The following is a 9,378-nucleotide window of genomic DNA, read 5'->3' on the forward strand; positions in this document are numbered from 1 at the left end:
ATGTAAACTGAAAGCCAACTTCACGGTCAATGTAACTTCAAGATCACAGAGAATCAAGGTTACCATTTTGCTCATTGCTACTGTTGGGAACATTCTTGATGTCCTATGTGGCCCTTGTAAGTCTGTGCTCCATACCTTTCTTTCTCCTGCCTAAGGGATTTGAGATGAGTCATATTGTAAATAGATGTTTGTCCTTGTCCATTAATCATTCTATAGGAGGTTGATAACGAAATCTTTAGACCTAGCTTTAATCCATTAAGCCCTCATGGTTATGATCTGGTTTACTTAGAATTAGGGTAGGTTGTGCTGAGACCTGAGCATGTTTTGTTTTAAAGATTGGGGTTCCCTGATCACTCCGACACCTAAATGACCCCATGCCTCCAGATTGCTGTTTTACCAATATTAAAGTGGCTATTTCTACTATGACTTTGTGTTGGTCTTTTGTTGATTGATTCAATGAGCATGAGTTAAGTTCTATTATCTCATTTTCAACCTCAACATTTTGGATGTGTCCCTTGTTCACACCATGTTTATTAATGCAACACTGGAGGCAGGGCATGGTTTGTGCCTGCAGCCAGACTTGACTACCTTTCTCCAATAAGCAAATTTTAGAAGCTAAATTAGTGGTACAAAATAGAATAAAAAAAATTTTATTCAATGTAGCTACACTGGAAAGAGAAACAAAGAAACCCAGATCTTCTCTAAGTTCAGCTAGCCCAAGACTTTTCCAATATGATTTCTATAAGTCTATCATCTTAAGGGTCCTGAAGAGGAATTAAAATTGAAATAAAGGGCCAAGTTCACACACATCACATCACATCACATCACATCACATCACATCACATCACATCACAACATATATATATATATATATATATATATATATATATATATATATATATATATATATAATCATAAGTTTTCTAGATCAATTCCCATTTTGGGGGTGGGATTGCTTGTTCATTAGTAAGCCATCAAGATTGAGAGGCATATGTGTCTCTTTAGAAAAAAACCAAATTCTCCATTTCTGCCAGTCAAGCTCTACCTCTCTCTCTTGTATTTAAATAAACTGACTTTTAAAAGCATGTGTTTTCTTCTTAAAATAAAAATTTACTGATTCTTCATGAGTTTCACATCATGCATCCTAATCCTACTCGCCTCCCCACCCCTTTGTATCTGCCCTCTGCCCTTGCAACTTCCTCCACAAAAGAAGCAGAATAAAAATAAAATTCAAACCAAAAAAAAAAAATCTATCAAACAAAAGATGTGGAAGCTGTAGTATGTCACTCTGCATTACACAGCATAACCTTTTGCACACATATCTTTAGTTGCAAATATTCATTGCAATGAGTCATCGGTCTGGATCAAGGGCTCTGGCTGCTGCTGCCCCATCAATATTGGATCCTCACCTGGACTTTTCTCAGATATACAGTTGTTGCTCTGTATCATGGATATCCTGCAGCTGTTGATCTACAGAACTGGCCCTTTTGTCGCTCTAGAAATTTATAGATGAGGTAGATGAGATGTAGGTCTGGGTGGTAGCTGAGTCAGTCATCCTGCCAGCTCTCCTGTGCCCACAACACCAGAGTGAGCTCCCCAGCACTGCTCTAGGTAGCTCACCTAATGCCATACCAAGCAAAGCGTAGAGTCAGCTCTACTCATGTCCTTGGTGCTCACCTTCACTACCAAGGTCATCAGTGCTACTGTGCTCCCTTGGTAAGCTGTAGGGCCTACTCTGCTGCAGCCAGTGAACAGCAGGCCAAGCTCTGCACTCTGCACAGCCTTTGGAAATCAACATGGTTCCAGGAAGCAGCCGAGAGCTGGGATGTCAGCATGGCCTTTGGTGGTAATATGAGCCACAGACTTCAACACAATCCCCTGTTCTTTCATGACCATGGACTCCAACATAACCTTCAGTGGCAGCATGGGTGCACTTCACCATTACCTCAAGTGGCAGGGGAGGCTACCCACATCAGGATATTTCTCTCACCCTCGAGTTTCCAATTATGCCTCTCTCTTCATAGTGCTAAACAGTTCAGATTCTGTTTCTCTCCCATCTCTCTACCACATCTTAGTGGTCTCTGCTATGGAAACCCATGCAGTGGGTGTTTTCTGCCTGCTTATGCTGCATTAACTAACTATTCTTCTGTCCTTTTAAAGATTATTTTTGTTTTTGATATGTATGATTTTTTTGCCTCCATCTAGATGATCTGTGTCTACATTTAATTCTGAAAGGAGCTTAGTAGTTTTATTATATTTATGCATCATGTTTCCCATCTATATAGCCCATATATTTAAAACCTGAAAGAGCTGGTTGACTAAGGAGCAAGGAATTTACAGAATGATGCTCTACAAATAATTTATGCCCTTTTCATCACCTCTCAACTTCTAGCCTAGTCAAGAGCTTGGGAACTTGGTGCCTGGACTCCTAGTGCAAAAGAGTAAAACATAACCATTACTCATTGTTTTCTCCTTTGACTTAGAGAAGCCATGACAGATGTCAAGTAGCAGGTTTCCTTTATTATTATTATTTTAATTCTTGAGTTTCTGTGGGAGGAATTGTTGCATCAATTGTACCTTCTTCAGATTTATTGGCAGGAGAGATGGTTCAGTTGTTTAAAAGTGCGCCGATTTTTCAGAGGTTGCAGGATCAATTCTCAGTACTCGAGTCACTGAACCTTCAGGGTATTAACAACCCTCTTTTAGCCTCTATTGGCAGTTATACTTTTGTGTGCATACCCCAACAGACACCCTGACATATATATATGTATGTATGGTGGTGTATGCCTTTAACCCTAGCATTCAGGAGGCAGTGGCAGGCACATCTCTGTGAGTTTGAGGACATCCTAGTCCACATATGTGGTGAGACCCTGTCTCACACAACCCAACAAACCAACAAGCCAACCAAGCAAATACACTTAAAATCTGATCAAGTGTCTGTTTTCACAATTAAGTACTGTTCTTCTGGAACAGGAGAGATTGTTCAAGTGGTCTAAAGCATGTGCTGTGATTACAGAGGACCAGAGTTCAGCACACAGGACTCATATCAGTGTGACACAATTGCCTGTAACCCTAGCTCCAAGAGATCTAATGCCCTCTTCAGGCTTCCACTTGCAACTACACTCAAATTCCCATACCCTTACACAAACTCTCTCTCTCTCTCTCTCTCTCTCTCTCTCTCTCTCACACACACACACACACACACACACACACATGCACACAGACACATATACACACACACACTTAAATACAAAAATAAATGTTTAAGACAAGTTTTATTTTGGAATACTTCTTGAACTCTCCCTTCATGGATGGCATTTTTATGTCTCCTGAGCACTAAAATGTCATGGATGCTTTAAGAATGAGCCCTTCTCATGTCTTATCTGTTACCTTTACCCTGAATTTGTTTTCTGGCTGCTTACAAAGCTGTTGACACGAAAAAGACAAACCTGTTATCGCATCAAGACTCTTCCACTAAAACTGAGTGCAGGGTAAAAAACTGTGATTCACGTAGAACTATTTTGTCTCTGTTTCTAGTCTATATCTTCACACATGAGTCTCAATCCTTTCTCGCATTTATATTTCCTTCCTCCTCCTCATCTCTACCTCATGGGCTTCCTTTTCCATCCTGGACAACTACCTAGAACTCTTCAGTTGCCCTTTTGTCTATACTGTTGTCACTACTACCTTTTATGCTGCAGCCCCTATTGCTGTTACATTCTGGATGAAGACATGTTCTACTCACGACCATTTGAGACACATTGGAAAATTATACTCTTTTCAAAGAGTCAAGACTTGATCTATACCAGAAGACCCTATATATTTATTTTCACTTAGGCCACAGGGGGATCATTTCTCCTGATGGCTCAAGAGAAATCACATGTGTAGTTCCCCTGTTCATTTGCATGGAAGACCATGACATGATCGTCCTTGGTGTCCTTTATTATTTACCAATTTATTTGTTTGCTATCTTCCCTATGAGGGAAACAATCTGAGCTGGCAAGGAGAAAATGAAATCATGTATACAGTTGTACTAGGAGAGCAGTACTAATGAATACAGGATAAGAGCTCCAAAATTAAATTGGGGACAGATAATAATTATTGTAGTGATATAGATAATGGTGTGGCAAAGGTCTCCAGGCTCTGGTTACTAGAAAAGTTCTAATGAACTGACAGTTTCTAAGTGCTGAAAATCTTATCACCCAATTCCCAAGTACTATTTCAGTCATTATTAGGAGAGAGGATCCTAAGAACCAAGGTTCTGGAACTAGTTGTGATTGTCCACACTGCTCTATGGAGAAGTGCTGGAGATAATATTAGCTGTTATTTGTAGACCTAGTAGTAGTTCAGACACAGAGGTAAGTCTATTATAGTGACCAAAGCTTTTATTCCAAGATCCAGTGTCACAAAACTATACAGTTCTGCTCCTAATAACAATATCTGTAGTCTATGGACCTTTGGCAATCAAGATCTTAGAGATCAACATTGTGGATTTCAGGTTTGTCTGTTTGTTATTTCTATCTGCTAGAAGTACCCACACAGCTGATCAACATCTCTGGTACACATATCCTGTGTCACCTTAAAAAATAATTATACCGCTGAATGGTGGTGGCACATGCCTTTAATCCTAGTACTTGGGAGGAAGAAGCAGTGGATCTCTCTGAGTCTGAGGACAGCTTCGTCTACAGAGTGAGTTCCAGAACAGCCAATGTTATACAGAGTGATTCTGTTCTTAAAACACACACAAACACACACACACACACACACACAAACCACACACACACACACACACACACACAGACACACACACACACACACACACACAATGAGGAAGTATATTTTAATGTGATCATTCTATTTTCTTACTTCTAATAAAACTAAAATCCTGATCTCTCTCTCTCTCTCTCTCTCTCTCTCTCTCTCTCTTTCTCTCTCTCTCTCTCTCACACACACACACACACAAAGAGGAAGTATATGTTAATGTGACCATTTTGTTTCCTTATTTCTACTAAAAAAAAGTTTAAAAAATTATTGGGACTAGATAAATGGCTCAGCAGATCTGGAAGTTCAATTCTCAGAAGTGGTGGTTCATGACTGTTTGTAAATACGATACCAGAATATTTGATACCCTCTGACTTCTTCAGATACAAGCTATACACATGGAAGACATATACATGCAAACATAATACCAATACATGTCATATTATAAAACAAAATCTTAAAAGCATTGTTAATGGAAAAGTTTAAAAGCACTAGAGAAGTTGGGCCTGATTGCAAAACCTGTTGTGGTGTTTTAAATGTAAATACCCCCAATGGTTCATATGTTTAAATACTTTGTCCCCACTTAATGGAACTGTTTGGGAAGGATTAGGAGGTATGACTTTGTTGGAGGAGATATGTCACTTGGGTTAGTCTTTGAGGTTTCAAAATGTTCATAATGTTCTCAGTGTGCTTTCTGCTTCCTGGTTTGAGATGTGAGCTCTCAGCTTTTATTGCCACCATGTTTCCATCAATCATCAGACCCTAACTCTGAAACTGTAAGCCCAGTTAAACAGTTATTTTTATAAGTTGTCTTAGTTGTAATGTTTTTTCACAGCAATAGAAAAGTAAGTAAGACATCTGTAATTCCAAGAGTTCTGAAGCTAAGGTGAAAAGATAGCAAATCCAAGGACCACCAAGATATCCAGTTGGATCCTCTCCAAAATGATAATTAAAGGAATTATCCATATGTAAAGAGCAGAGTGAAGGAGTAAAATGTACTATGTAGATGAGAAACTTAGATCTGCACAGTAGAACATTCATGTTTGGCCAAAAAACTAAACCTTCTTTGTAGATTTTTCCTTTAATGAGTTCAAAAATGTACCATCACCAAGAATTTGTTATTCATTCTATGGAAAAATTACCCTTTTGGTATTATTTATTTATGCTAAGACATAGAAAGGATTTAGATTTTCCTACTAAATAATCTTCTTAGAAAAGATCATTTATTGGATGAAATGGCTTCCTGTGTTTCAAATTATTTTAAATCTTTCTCAAGACAATTTAAGCTTCCCTGCTAAGCACGCTAAGTGTTATTTTTATTAGCCATAAAATTTAAGTGACATATTTTTCTTGTACGTAAATATAGACATCATATGTCCTCTTTGGTTAAATAAGTATTATTTCACAATTTCCTGAAATTATACTGGCAAGTATTTCAAATTTTCAGTGTTCCTGGTATACAAGCCAAAAAGATTTACTAAATTAATGTTAACAAAATTAAAAATTGACAGTTCTCAGAATGATGTACCTAGAAATTCCAAAAGAATGTTTGGTCTCTCTATGAACAAATGTTGAAATATTTGGTATATTAGATGAAAGGTAGCCTTGTCATCCACAGTAGAATTTTCCTATGCAAATGACATTGATATGAATATGTATTAGAAGCCAGTAATTCTTAGTACAAAGATAATTATAATTTTATAATCTTTCTTTCCTCAAACTGTATATAATTTGTTGCAATTTTATATAGTATCCTTTTATAAATAAATATAAAATAGCTACCTTTGTTCTTCCTACCTTAGAACTTCAAATTTTTATAACATATTTGGAAAACTACAATTTATTTTTTATTATTTTAAATGTATTTATTTATTTTATGTATATGAGTACACTATAGCTGTCTTCAGAAACACCAGAAAAGGGTGTTGGACGCCATTACAGATGGTTGTGAGCCACCATGTGGTTGCTTGCTGGGAATTGAATTCTGGACCTCTGCAAGATCAGTCAGTGCTCTTAACCACTGTGCTATGGTGGTTTATATTTATATATTTATAATTTTTGCCACCAAACTAGCCTTCATCCCATATTCTTTTCTTCATGATTATGGTAATTTGTTTACATTTAACAAGAATCTATTCTTGTCACAGTATATAATAGTATATTACTTTAACTTTTGTGTGTCTACACTAGATATGGTTCTTAAATTTTATTTTGAGATCCCATATCATAAACTAATTAAAACAAAATAAAACAAAAGTTTGTTTCCACAGAGACAGAAATTTATCTTAAATAATCATGTCTTCTGGTAATATGTAATTTTAAGAAATATACACTTAGTTAATGTTCTTCCTTCATAATTAAATTATCTTAGTATCAGTCTACTTCATCTTTAGAAAATACAGGTGATTATAGAAGGTGATTATATTTTGATAGATAATATATACTGTATCTATTTTCAAATTCTAGTATTGTTTAATTACTTGAGGCTTGCAGGAAACTTGTCCAGACCTCTCTAGTGAATCTCTTAAATGTATTAATAATACTTCACTCTCACAGGGACAGCTGCTTTCTGTTCAGAGTCATTTTAGGAATTAGCAATGATGTAATGGAAAGTGAGCTAAGTTCAGGGAATGACTGGGATCTCCTACTGTCTATCTTTAGGAGCACCACGACTGTCCAGAGTTCCAGTGCCCTTCTTTATTAAATGTGGTTAACATTATCCACATTACACATTTGTTGAAAATTCATTTAACAATGTAAAAGTATATTGGGAAACCCTAGAAATCACATTTGACAGTTGATATCACTTATAAGTGAGGATTTGAAAAATTACAATTAAGAATATACTTGCTGTTATCTCCAAGAGAATATAAATACCATTCCATGTGTAGAACAAAGCTATATGGTTATTCAAATTCACCACCTTGGTTAATTTGTTCATGTTTCTTGGAAATAATTTTCTGAAATGCAAATAAATAAAACAATTAATTTAAAAATATAAGAGAGTTATAAGTCTGGAGAAATGACTGAGCACATTAAAAACTGTCTGCTGTTCCAATGGACCTATGTTCAATTCTGAGCATCCACATGGGAGCTCAGAGCCATCTGTAACACCAGTTTGCAAGGGATATGATGCCCTCTTCAGGCCTTCACAGGTTTCGGATGTTTATAGTGCACAGGCATACATGAAGGCAAAACACCCATACACACAAAATAAAATGGAAAATGAGTGAGATAATATTTGAATGCCAACCTTATGATAAACTTTGAATTGTAATATCTTGAGTGCCCAATGTACACATCCAATAATGAGTATGCTGATACTGCTAGCTATAATACTGCCGACTATTAGCTAAGACTTATTGGTGATATACTCCTATAATCCCAGCACTGGGAGACAGAGGCAGATGGATTTCTTTGTTTGAAGCCTAGTCTATAGTGTCACAGGTAGCCAGAGATGTTATCAAGTATCCCTACCTCAAGAAACAAAATAAAACAAACAAGATTCCCATAGCTTAGGTGACAAAAGTTAACATTGCCTGACGATACTCTGATGAGAGTTAAGTTGTACTAATCCCCAATGGTTATTTTTGTAGACACAATGATTCTGCTTTTAGCTTTGTTTGCCCTGGAAGCTAAGACTAATGGCAATTTTTAATCCAAAGCCCTCTTTTTGTTTCATTTATTGTATTTGGCTGGTGTTATTGAGGAGCTTTACAGTGTAAATAAAGTTATTAAATAAATTAAATAAAAATTATTTCAAAATAAGAAAAAAATTTGGTGTGACTTGCCCTAAAATTATAAATGCTGTCACTAACATATACTTCCATGTGTTAAATATAAACATTTAGTTACGTAGATATGCATAAAGTTTTTTTAGGGCGATGTGGTAAATGATGTCACAGGCAAAGTTTAAAGGTATAAAAGGCAACAAAATATAAGTGATTTTTGCCCAATTCAGAGCATCTCTTTGCAATGATGTCATCACTGTTATTTGATGATTGAATGATGAATGAAGTTGGCAAATTAATTGCTTGTGCACAGTTATCCCTTGGTACCACAGAGGCCTTAAGAGGCTCTGCCAGGCACGTCCCAGAAAACAATCTATGGAAAAACGTTCTGATGCTGGTTATGCAAGCCCCATGAGATTTTCTTTCTCATAAACAGGGCAAGGGGAACTCTTTTGCTTGTAGTGCAGTCTGTTCTGACAAGGAATATAAATGTCAGGTCCTGCTACTTCAGTGTGCAAAACATGAGATGCGTGCCCAGGAGGATGATGTGAGTACTCCTGTGTTTGTCCAGGTGTGCTCTTCAACTCCCTCTCACACTCACTGGGCCACACATGAGTCCTTCCTTGTATTTAGGACAGCTCTTTCTTCTAATGGAACTGAAAGATTAGAATATCAAATCCGAATATCATGGTGTCTGAGCATATGCAAGTAGAGACCTTTGAGAAGCATTGCTGATTAAGAAGAGAAAATGGAAAGCACACAGAAAGGTGACTTGATTAGAGAGATTATTCATGTATGCCTATCCAGAAGTCATCCACTTCCAACTCTATAACTCCACTATTTCTGATATGACTGTCTTTATTGTAACCATTGGCATGTGAGAGTA

Source organism: Apodemus sylvaticus, chromosome 7 (genome assembly GCF_947179515.1).
Source record: "Apodemus sylvaticus chromosome 7, mApoSyl1.1, whole genome shotgun sequence".
Taxonomy (NCBI): Eukaryota; Metazoa; Chordata; class Mammalia; order Rodentia; family Muridae; genus Apodemus; species Apodemus sylvaticus.